Source organism: Aegilops tauschii, chromosome 6 (genome assembly GCF_002575655.3).
Source record: "Aegilops tauschii subsp. strangulata cultivar AL8/78 chromosome 6, Aet v6.0, whole genome shotgun sequence".
Lineage (NCBI taxonomy): Eukaryota > Viridiplantae > Streptophyta > Magnoliopsida > Poales > Poaceae > Aegilops > Aegilops tauschii.
Genome location: NC_053040.3, coordinates 296,937,040 through 296,950,069, shown reverse-complemented (window position 1 = coordinate 296,950,069; position 13,030 = coordinate 296,937,040).

Genomic DNA, 13,030 nt, shown 5'->3' with positions numbered 1-13,030 from the left:
CATAGATGTCCGCTGTGGTGGTGAGATCGGGATGTATGCAGCACATCCGAACTTACGCAGATGGGAAATGCTTGGAGGATTTCCACGTACCAATTCCAGAGGGGAAGAACTGTGATATGCAGTTGGCCTCAATTGTATCAAGTCAGCAGCGTGTAAAACATCGTGACCCCAACAAGAGGTTGGCAAGTTGCAATTCGTCAACAAAGGTCTTGCAATGAGTTTGATCCTCTTAATCAACGCTTAAGCCAAACCATTTTGTGTATGGACATATGGAACAGAGTGCTGAACTTCAATCCCCAAAGCCATGCAATAATCATTGAAAGCACGTGAGGAGAATTCTGCAGCATTGTCCATTCGAATTGATTTAATTCGACTTTCAGGATAATGAGCTTGCAACTTAATGACTTGCCTCATTATCTTGGCAAATGCATGGTTTCGTGTGGATAGAAGACACACATGTGACCATCGTGTAGATGCGTCAATCAGAACCATGAAATACCGGAAAGGTCCAGATAATGGCTGAATGGGACCACAAATGTCTCCTTGAATACGTTCAAGGAACTGAAGTGGTTCAGCTTGTATTTTGAGGTGTGAGGGCCTCAAAATTAGCTTTCCCGTGGCACAAGATGTGCACACAAAATCAGAAGATTGAGGAAATTTTGACTCAAGCAAATTATGACCAATGGAATTGCTAGTAATTTTTCTCATCATCCCTATTCCAGGATGGCCTAGGCGATCATGCCAGGTTTGGAATGCGTTAACATTCTGAAAAAATACTTTGTATGCAACATGTTCCACGGGTTTGATGTACGTATAGTACAAACCAGACGATAGAGAAGGAATTTTCTCATGTACCTTTTTGCCATATCCGTCATCTTTAGTAAAGAGTAGATACTCCTCTTTGTTGTCTTCATGGGTTTCAATATGAAAACCATTTTTACGGATATCTCGATAACTGATCGGGGTACGTGCAGAATCGGGATACAGTAAAGCATCCTCAATTGTCACATATGTACCACTTGGGAGGGTGAATATGGCACGTCCAGTACCAACAATCACAGTATCGCATCCAGTGATAGTTAGAATATCTCCATTCCTCTTTTTCAGAGTTTGGAAATATTTCATCTCCCTCAGTATGGAGTTTGTGGCACCACTGTCCACAAGGCATAATTCCTCTTCCATCGGATTGTCCCCGTAGAAAACTATATAAAACAAAGAATTTTCAATAATAAAACCTCATAGTAATATATAGAATACAATCTTTATTATATGAAATGTGCTGATACAATACAATATAAAGACAACAACAAACTTATGTTCTTATTACAATCATCACAAATGGACATAATTAAGTAGATCACTAGGAGATTGAGGGACTAGTCGAAGTCGCCAAACACGTTGTTTGCGGTGTACTCAATCAACGTGTTCTCCATTTCAGCAGTAGCCTCAGGCAGATAAGGAACCACGGCGTTGCTCGGTCCAGGAGGAACATCGTGCGAACCACCAGCTCCTTTTGCGCTATCCGGATGAAGGTTGAAGTTGGCTTCAAACCTTTTCTCCTCGATTTCCTTTGCTGCTTGCTGATGATAACGTGTTTTGAATCAGAATGATCGAATGCCTTCACGATGGTTTACAGGACGCTTATATATCTCCTGGAGAGACACGACGATCCAGAGGAGGCGTCGGTTTCATAGAGATGCGTCGGTTGCCGGGACACAAGCGTCCACGCGATGCAACCGCTTGGCCGTTGGGCAAGGGGAGATTTCCCTTTTACAGAATTAATCTCAACATCTTCAACAGTTGATAATATGGCATAAGAAATAACACGTGGCGAAATAGATGCTTGCCATTGTCACAGAATATCCATAACCTCTATCTAACTAGACTAATAAATATGAGACCTTTTTGTAGTTCAAAATGCAAGCCCAATCTGTCTGATGGGTGCAGAGGATATTCAACGCTGCTTGTTCTCGTGCAAGCGAGTTATGGAGATATGGAAAGAGTTGGACCCGACGGAGGTTCGGATCAGTGAACATGAATTTTAAAGTTGCCAATATCATTGGGACTAGCGTTGGGTACCAGGTTGATCCTAACTGGTATTCGGACGCGGGCGCGACAAACCACAGCACCAGCGACTTGGATCACATCTCCTTCAAGAGTGCTACAACGGCCACGACGTCCAAGTTGTCAACAGAGTAGGTTTGCATATCGAACATATTGGTCAAAGTTCTATCAATACTTCCGATGCTAAACCTCTTGTTCTTCTAAACATACTTCATGTTCCACATATAAAAAAGAATCTCATCTCCATCCATAAACTTACCAAAGACAATGATGTGTTCGGTGAATTTTACCCATATCTTTTTGTCATTAAGGACCAAGCATCGAAGATAAGCCTGCTCAAAGGCAGATGTAGAGTCGGCCTCTACCCCATTCCGCCATCCGCCCTCCACCATGTCAAGGCTCCCATGCTTGCGTCGGTCAATAAAAAGCAATGGCATCATTGCCTGGTCACCCATTGTCCCAAGTTGTTTAGTCAATTCTTAGTTGGAATAAACTTCGGTGCAGTTCGTCTCATAATGCATCCATATGCGATGTGTGTCAACATGCCAAGAGTCACCAACTTTCGCATGGTTCATCTAGTTCTTTCGCAACATTTTTTAAGAACTCATATATTCCGATGTATGGCATCTGAAGGAAATATGCCCTAGAGGCAATAATAAAGTTATTATTTATTTCCTTATATCATGATAAATGTTTATTATTCATGCTAGAATTGTATTAACCGGAAACATAATACATGTGTGAATACATAGACAAACAGAGTGTCACTAGTATGCCTCTACTTGACTAGCTCGTTAATCAAAGATGGTTATGTTTCCTAGCCATAGACATGAGTTGTCATTTGATTAACGAGATCACCTCATTAGGAGAATGACGTGATTGACTTGACCCATTCCGTTAGCTTAGCACCCGATCGTTTAGTATGTTGCTATTGCTTTCTTCATGACTTATACATGTTCCTCTGACTATGAGATTATGCAACTCCCGTTTACCGGAGGAACACTTTGTGTGCTACCAAACGTCACAACGTAAATGGGTGATTATAAAGGTGCTCTACAGGTGTCTCCAAAGGTACTTGTTGGGTTGGCGTATTTCGAGATTAGGATTTGTCACTCCGATTGTCGGAGAGGTATCTCTGGTCCCACTCGGTAATGCACATCACTATAAGCCTTGCAAGCATTGTGACTAATAAGTTAGTTGCGGGATGATGTGTTACAGAACGAGTAAAGAGACTTGCCGGTAACGAGATTGAACTAGGTATCGAGATACCGACGATCGAATCTCGGGCAAGTAATATACTGATGACAAAGGGAACAACGTATGTTGTTATGCAGTCTGACCGATAAAGATCTTCGTAGAATATGTGGGAGCCAATACGGGCATCCAGGTCCCGCTATTGGTTATTGACCGGAGACGTGTCTCGGTCATGTCTACATAGTTCTCGAACCCGTAGGGTCCGCACGCTTAAAGTTACGATGACAGTTTTATTATGAGTTTATGTATGTTGATGTACCGAAGGAGTTCGGAGTCCCGGATGAGATCGGGGACATGACGAGGAGTCTCGAAATGGTCGAGACATAAAGATCGATATATTGGACGACTATATTCGGACTTCGGAAAGGTTCCGAGTGATTCGGGTATTTTTCGGAGTACCGGAGAGTTACGGGAATACGTATTGGGCCTTATTGGGCCATACGGGAAAGAAGAAAAAGGGCCTCAAGGGTGGCCGCACCCCTCCCCTTGGTCTGGTCCGAATTGGACTAGGGAAGGGGGGCGCCCCCTTCCTTCCTTCTCTTTTTCCCTTCCTCTTTTCCTATTCCATATGGGAGGTGGAATCCTACTAGGACTAGGGAGTCCTAGTAGGACTCCACACTTGGTGCGCCCCCTCCTAGGGCCGGCCTCCTCCTCCCTTGCTCCTTTATATACGGGGGCAGGGGGGCACCCCAGAGACACAACAATTGATCTATTGATCTCTTAGCCGTGTGCGGTGCCCCCCTCCACCAAATTACACCTCGATAATATCGTTGCGGAGCTTAGGCGAAGCCCTGCGTCGGTGGAACATCATCATCGTCACCACGCCGTCGTGCTGACGAAACTCTCCCTCAACACTCGGCTGGATCGGAGTTCGAGGGACGTCATCGAGCTGAACGTGTGTAGAACTCGGAGGTGCCGTGCGTTCGGTACTTGATCGGTCGGATCGTGAAGACGTACGACTACATCAACCGCGTTGTGATAATGCTTCCGCTGTCGGTCTACGAGGGTACGTGGACAACACTCTCCCCTCTCATTGCTATGCATCACCATGATCTTGCGTGTGCGTAGGAAATTTTTTGAAATTACTACGTTCCCCAACAGTGGCATCCGAGCCTGGTTTTATGCGTTGATGCTATGCACGAGTAGAACACAAGTGAGTTGTGGGCGATATAAGTCATACTGCTTACCAGCATGTCATACTTTGGTTCAGCGGTATTGTGAGATGAAGCGGCCCGGACCGACATTACGCGTACGCTTACGCGAGACTGGTTTCACCGTTGCGAGCACTCGTTGCTTAAAGGTGACCGGCGGGTGTCTGTCTCTCTCACTTTAGTTGAACCGAGTGTGGCTACGCCCGGTCCTTGCGAAGGTTAAAACAGCACCAACTTGACAAACTATCGTTGTGGTTTTGATGCGTAGGTAAGAACGGTTCTTGCTAAGCCCGTAGCAGCCACGTAAAACTTGCAACAACAAAGTAGAGGACGTCTAACTTGTTTTTGCAGGGCATGTTGTGATGTGATATGGTCAAGACATGATGTGATATAATGTGTTGTATGAGATGATCATGTTTTGTAACCGAGTTATCGGCAACTGGCAGGAGGCATATGGTTGTCGCTTTATTGTATGAGATGCAATCGCCATGTAATAGTTTTACTTTATCACTAAGCGGTAGCGATAGTCGTAAAAGCAATAAGTTGGCGAGACGACAACGATGCTACGATGGAGATCAAGGTGTCGCGCCGGTGACGATTGTGATCATGACGGTGCTTCGGAGATGGAGATCACAAGCACGGTGCTTCGGAGATGGAGATCACAAGCACAAGATGATGATGGCCATATCATATCACTTATATTGATTGCATGTGATGTTAATCCTTTATGCATCTTATCTTGCTTTGATTGACGGTAGCATTATAAGATGGTCTCTCACTAAAATTTCAAGATAAAAGTGTTCTCCCTGAGTATGCACCGTTGCAAAAGTTCTTCGTGCTGAGACACCACGTGTTAATCGGGTGTGATAGGCTCTACGTTCAAATACAACGGGTGCAAAACAGTTGCACACGCGGAATACTCAGGTTAAACTTGACGAGCCTAGCATATACAGATATTGCCTCGGAACACAGAGACCGAAAGGTCGAGCGTGAATCATATAGTAGATATGATCAACATAGTGATGTTCACCATTGAAACTACTCCATCTCACGTGTTAATCGGACATGGTTTAGTTGCTTTGGATCACGTAATCACTTAGATGATTAGAGAGATGTCTATCTAAGTGGGAGTTCTTAAGTAATATGATTAATTGAACTTGAATTTATCATGAACTTAGTCCTGATAGTATTTTTGCAAATTATGTTGTAGATCAATAGCTCGCGTTGTTGCTTCCCTGTGTTTATTTTTGATATGTTCCTAGAGAAAAATTATGTTGAAAAATGTCAGTAGCAAAGATGCGGATTGGATCCGTGATCTGAGGATTATCCTCATTGCTGCACAGAAAAATTATGTCCTTGATGCACCGCTAGGTGACAGACCTATTGCAGGAGCAGATGCAGACGTTATGGACGTTTGGCTAGCTCAATATGATGACTACTTGATAATTTAGTGCACCATGCTTAACGGCTTAGAATCGGGACTTCAAAGACGTTTTGAACGTCATGGACCATATGAGATGTTCCAGGAGTTGAAGTTAATATTTCAAGCAAATACCCGAGTTGAGAGATATGAAATCTCCAACAAGTTCTATAGCAAAAAGATGGAGGAGAATCGCTCAACTAGTGAGCATGTGCTCAGATTGTCTGGGTACTACAATCGCTTGAATCAAGTGGGAGTTTATCTTCCAGATAAAATAGTGATTGACAGAATTCTCTAGTCACCATCACCAAGTTAGTAGAACTTCGCGATGAACTATGGTATGCAAGGGATGACGAAAGTAATTCCCGAGCTCTTCGTGATGCTGAAATCGACGAAGGTAGAAATCAAGAAAAACATCAAGTGTTGATGGTTGACGAGACCACTTCAAGTGTTGATGGTTGACGAGACCGCTAGTTTCAAGAAAAGGGCAAAGGGAAAAGGGGAACTTCAAAAAGAACGGCAAGCAAGTTGCTGCTCAAGTGAAGAAGCCTAAGTCTGGTCCTAAGCCTGAGACTAAGTGCTTCTACTGCAAAGGGACTGGTCACTGGAAGCGGAACTACCCCAACTATTTGGTGGATAAGAAGGATGGCAAAGTGAACAAAGGTATATTTGATATACAGATTATTGATGTGTACTTTACTAGTGTTTATAGCAATCCCTCGGTAATTGATACTGGTTCAGTTGCTAAGAGTAGTAACTCGAAACGGGAGTTGCAGAATAAACAGAGACTAGTAAAAGTGAACAAAGGTATATTTGATATACATATTATTGATGTGTACTTTACTAGTGTTTATAGCAACCCCTCGGTAATTGATACTGGTTCAGTTGCTAAAGAGTAGTAACTCGAAAACGGGAGTTGCAGAATAAACAGAGACTAGTAAAAGGCGAGGTGACGATGTGTGTTGGAAGTAGTTCCAAGATTGATATGATCATCATCGCACACTCCCTGTACTTTCGGGATTAGTGTTGAAACTAAATAAGTGTTATTTGGTGTTTGCGTTGAGCATGAATATGATCTGATCATGTTTATTGCAATACGGTTATTCATTTAAGTTAGAGAACAATTGTTGTTCTGTTTACATGAATAAAACCTTTATGGTCATACACACCAACGAAAATGGTTTGTTGGATCTCGATCGTAGTGATACACATATTCATAATATTGAAGCCAAAAGATGCAAAGTTAATAATGATAGTGCAACTTATTTGTAGTACTGCCGTTTAGGTCATATTGGTGTAAAGCGCATGAAGAAACTCCATACTGATGGGATTTTGGAATCACTTGATTATGAATCACTTGATGCTTGCGAACCGTGCCTCATGGGCAAGATGACTAAAACGCCGTTCTCCGGAACTATGGAGAGAGCAACAGATTTGTTGGAAATCATACATACAGATGTATGTGGTCCGATGAATATTGAGGCTCGTAGCAGGTATCATTATTTTCTGACCTTCACAGATGATTTGAGAAGATATGGGTATATCTACTTGATGAAACACAAAGTCTGAAACATTTGAAAAGTTCAAAGAATTTCAGAGTGAAGTGGAGAATCATCGTAACAAGAAAATAAAAGTTTCTACGATATGATCGCAGAGGTAAAATATTTGAGTTACGAGTTTGGCCTTCAGTTAAAACAATGTGAAATAGTTTCACTACTCACGCCACCTGGAACACCACAGTATAATGGTGTGTCCGAACGTCATAAACGTACTTTATTGGATATAGTGCAATCTATGATGTCTCTTACCAATTTACCACTATCGTTTTGGGGTTATGCATTAGAGACAGCTACATTCACGTTAAATAGGGCACCATCAAAATCCGATGAGACGACACCTTATGAACTGTGGTTTGGCAAGAAACCAAAGTTGTCGTTTCTCAAAGTTTGGGGTTGCGATGCTTATGTGAAAAAGTTTCATCCTGATAAGTTCAAACCCAAATCGGAGAAATGTGTCTTCATAGGATACCCAAAGGTGATAGTTGGGTACACCTTCTATCACAGATCCGAAGGCAAGACATTCGTTGCTAAGAATGGATCCTTTCTAGAGAAGGAGTTTTCTCTTGAAAGAAGTGAGTGGGAGGAAAGTAGAACTTGATGAGGTAACTGTACCTGCTCCCTTATTGGAAAGTAGTTCATCACAGAAATCTGTTCCTGTGACTCCTACACCAATTAGTGAGGAAGTTAATGATGATGATCATGTAACTTCAGATCAATTTACTACCAAACCTCGTAGGTAAACCAGAGTAAGATCCGCACCAGAGTGGTACGGTAATCCTGTTCTGGAGGTTATGTTACTAGACCATGATGAACCTACGAACTATGAAGAAGCGATGGTGAGCCCAGATTCCGCAAAATGGCTTGAGGCCATGAAATCTGAGATGAGATTCATGTATGAGAACAAAGTGTGGACTTTGATTGACTTGCCCAATGATCGGCGAGCCATTGAGATTAAATGGATCTTCAAGAGGAAGACAGACAGTGATAGTAGTGTTACTATCTACAAAGCTAGAATTGTCGCAAAAAGGTTTTTCGACAAGTTCAAGGTGTTGACTACGATGAGAGTTTCTCACTCGTATCTATGCTTAAATCTGTCTAAATCATGTTAGCAATTGCCGCATTTTATGAAATATGGCAAATGGATAAACAAAACTGCATTCCTTAATGGATTTATTAAAGAAGAGTTGTATATGATGCAACCAGAAGGTTTTGTCAATCCTAAAGATGCTAACAAAATATGCAAGCTCCAGCGATCCATCTATGGACTGGTGCAAGCATCTCGGAGTTGGAATATACGCTTTGATAAGTTGATCAAAGCATATAGTTGTATACAGACTTGCGGTGAAGCCTGTATTTACAAGAAAGTGAGTGGGAGCACTACAACATTTCTGATAAGTATATGTGAATGACATATTATTGATCGGAAATAATGTAGAATTATTCTGCAAAGCATAAAGGAGTTTTTCAAAGAAAGACCTCGGTGAAGCTGCTTACATATTGAGCATCAAGATCTATAGAGATAGATCAAGACGCTTGATAAGTTTTTTCAATGAGTACATACCTTAACAAGATTTTGAAGAGGTTCAAAATGGAACAGTCAAAGAAAGAGTTTCTTGCCTGAGTTACAAGGTGTAAAATTGAGTAAGACTCAAAACCCGACCACGGCAGAAGATAGAAAAAGAATGAAAGTCATTCCCTATACCTCGGCCATCGGTTCTATAAAGTATGCCATGCTGTGTACCAGATCTATTGTATACCCTACACTGATTTTGGCAAGGGAGTATAATAGTGATCTAGGAGTAGATCACTGGACAGCGGTCAAAATTATCCTTACTGGAATAAGGATATGTTTCTCGATTATGGAAGTGACAAAAGGCTCGTCGTAAAAGGTTACGTCGATGCAAGTTTTGACACTAATCTAGATGACTCTAAGTCTCGGTCTAGATACATATTGAAAGTGGGAGCAATTAACTAGAGTAGCTCCATGCAGAGCATTGTAGACATAGAAATTTGCAAAATACTTACGGATCTGAATGTGACAGACCCGTTGACTAAAATTATCTCACAAGCAAAACATGATCACACCTTAGTACTCTTTGGGTGTTAATCACATATCGATGTGAACTAGATTACTGACTCTAGTAAACCCTTTGGGTGATGGTCACATGACGATGTGAACCATGGGTGTTAATCACATGGTGATGTGAACTATTCATGTTAAATCACATGGCGATGTGAACTAGATTATTGACTCTAGTGCAAGTGGGAGACTGAAGGAAATATGCCCTAGAGGCAATAATAAAGTTATTATTTATTTCCTTATATCATGATAAATGTTTATTATTCATGCTAGAATTGTATTAACCGGAAACATAATACATGTGTGAATACATAGACAAACAGAGTGTCACTAGTATGCCTCTACTTGACTAGCTCGTTAATCAAAGATGATTATGTTTCCTAGCCATAGACATGAGTTGTCATTTGATTAACGAGATCACCTCATTAGGAGAATGACGTGATTGACTTGACCCATTCTGTTAGCTTAGCACCCGATCGTTTAGTATGTTGCTATTGCTTTCTTCATGACTTATACATGTTCCTCTGACTATGAGATTATGCAACTCCCGTTTACCGGAGGAACACTTTGTGTGCTACCAAACTTCACAACGTAAATGGGTGATTATAAAGGTGCTCTACAGGTGTCTCCAAAGGTACTTGTTGGGTTGGCGTATTTCGAGATTAGGATTTGTCACTCCGATTGTCGGAGAGGTATCTCTGGTCCCACTCGGTAATGCACATCACTATAAGCCTTGCAAGCATTGTGACTAATAAGTTAGTTGCGGGATGATGTGTTACAGAACGAGTAAAGAGACTTGCCGGTAACGAGATTGAACTAGGTATCGAGATACCGACGATCGAATCTCGGGCAAGTAACATTCTGATGACAAAGGGAACAACGTATGTTGTTATGCGGTCTGACCGATAAAGATCTTCGTAGAATATGTGGGAGCCAATATGGGCATCCAGGTCCCGCTATTGGTTATTGACCGGAGACGTGTCTCGGTCATGTCTACATAGTTCTCGAACCCATAGGGTCCGCACGCTTAAAGTTACGATGACAGTTTTATTATGAGTTTATGTATGTTGATGTACCGAAGGAGTTCGGAGTCCCGGATGAGATCGGGGACATGACGAGGAGTCTCGAAATGGTCGAGACATAAAGATCGATATATTGGACGACTATATTCGGACTTCGGAAAGGTTCCGAGTGATTCGGGTATTTTTCGGAGTACCGGAGAGTTACGGGAATACGTATTGGGCCTTATTGGGCCATACGGGAAAGAAGAAAAAGGGCCTCAAGGGTGGCCGCACCCCTCCCCTTGGTCTGGTCCGAATTGGACTAGGGAAGGGGGGCGCCCCCTTCCTTCCTTCTCTTTTTCCCTTCCTCTTTTCCTATTCCATATGGGAGGTGGAATCCTACTAGGACTAGGGAGTCCTAGTAGGACTCCACACTTGGTGCGCCCCCTCCTAGGGCCGGCCTCCTCCTCCCTTGCTCCTTTATATACGGGGGCAGGGGGGCACCTCAGAGACACAACAATTGATCTATTGATCTCTTAGCCGTGTGCGGTGCCCCCCTCCACCAAATTACACCTCGATAATATCGTTGCGGAGCTTAGGCGAAGCCCTGCGTCGGTGGAACATCATCATCGTCACCACGCCGTCGTGCTGACGAAACTCTCCCTCAACACTCGGCTGGATCGGAGTTCGAGGGACGTCATCGAGCTGAACGTGTGTAGAACTCGGAGGTGCCGTGCGTTCGGTACTTGATCGGTCGGATCGTGAAGACGTACGACTACATCAACCGCGTTGTGATAATGCTTCCGCTGTCGGTCTACGAGGGTACGTGGACAACACTCTCCCCTCTCGTTGCTATGTATCACCATGATCTTGCGTGTGCGTAGGAATTTTTTTGAAATTACTACGTTCCCCAACAGCATCCTCTACTGTTTCAATTGGTGGTTATAAATATAATGTCTCTATTCATGCATTTAGAAAACTCACTTGGATCTATTTGTTGCGTGCTAAATTTGATGTTGAGCAAATTTTTCATTTGTTTTCGAGCCATGTTGAACGTCTTATTAATTGAAAAAAAAGAGGAAAGTCCATATTACAACCCTAAATTCTCATCGAAGTCTAAGAAAGAACCCCTAACTTCAAAACCGTCTACTTTACAACCTCGTATTCTCAAAACCGGACAAATATCAACCCTTCTCTCTCCTGAACCCGGTTTTGATTGAGTTGATCCGATTTTGAACCTTTGACTATCCAGTCAGCCTCCCAATCAGCTGCCGGTGTATGCCGGCGTGTTGACTGTGAGCATGCGCGCTACAGCCTGCCATCATCCCACGTCCAGCTGCCGTCTCCGGAGTCCAGTGGCTACTCGCCAGTCGCTGCTCCAGGGCCTACGCCATCCTCAACTACTAGCTTCTCAAGGCACGGCACCTTGCCCAGTGGAGCAGCGGACATGGTGGAGCTGTCCTCCTACGTGAAAGAGCACGAACAGAGGTGTGGGTTTCTCCATCGGTCGCTGGCTCGGCCACGCACAAAGCATGCTGCAGCGAGCTACGGCAGCTGCGCGCATGCGCGGGCGCTCGCTAGAGTTGCACCGTGCTCGGCATGGTCGCGGGCAGTTCGCGCAGTAGCCGAGGAGGACGCGGGTGACGGCTAACAGTGGCCGCGGTCGGCGTCAGTCAGCGGCAGAGAGCTCAACCGACTCACGGAGTGCAGGAGAAGGTGAGGCGGATCATTACCAGGATGTACACGTGCTCAGGAGAGGCGGGGAAGGTCGGGAGCAATATCACGGTTGCAGCCGGCGGCTGCCGAAGCGGGTGCTCGGGGAAGATGGCTCGGGGACGAACAGGTAGGGAGGAGCTCGCGTGGGGGTGGTGCGGCGGCGCCGCCGTTAGCCGGCGTCGGAGGTGGGTGGCGGCTGGTGGGGAGCGAGGAACGGGCTAGGTCTCGGGTGGAAAAAGGGGAGCAACGAGGCAGCGCTAGACAGAGGGGCTAGATTAAGTGACGTGGCAACTGATTGGGATGCTGACTCGGCAGTCAAAGCGCCAAAACCAGGTCAACTCAGTCAAAACCAGGTTCAGGAGAGGGAAGGGTTGATATTTGTCCGGTTTTGAGAGTTTGGGGTTGTAAAGTAGACGGTTTTGAAATTCGGGGTTGTTTCTTAGACTTTGATAACAATTCAGGGTTGTAATATGGACTTCTCTCAAAAAAAGATCAATGCATTCATTCTGATTGGGGCGACGAATATCAAGGTTTGCATAAATATCTTCAAGCTCAAGGCACTGCACACCACCTTTCATGTCTCTACACCCATCAGCAGAACAACACGCAGCTGAACACAAACATCAATCGTCTACCAACACGAGTCATCGATAATGTGTCTCCCATGGAGTGACTTTTTGGTGCCAAACCCTACACCATGTTAAAATCATTTGGTTGTGGGTGTTGGTCACATCTTCGCCCCTACAATTTTAGAAAACTTGCTTTCTGATCCAAAGAATGCATCT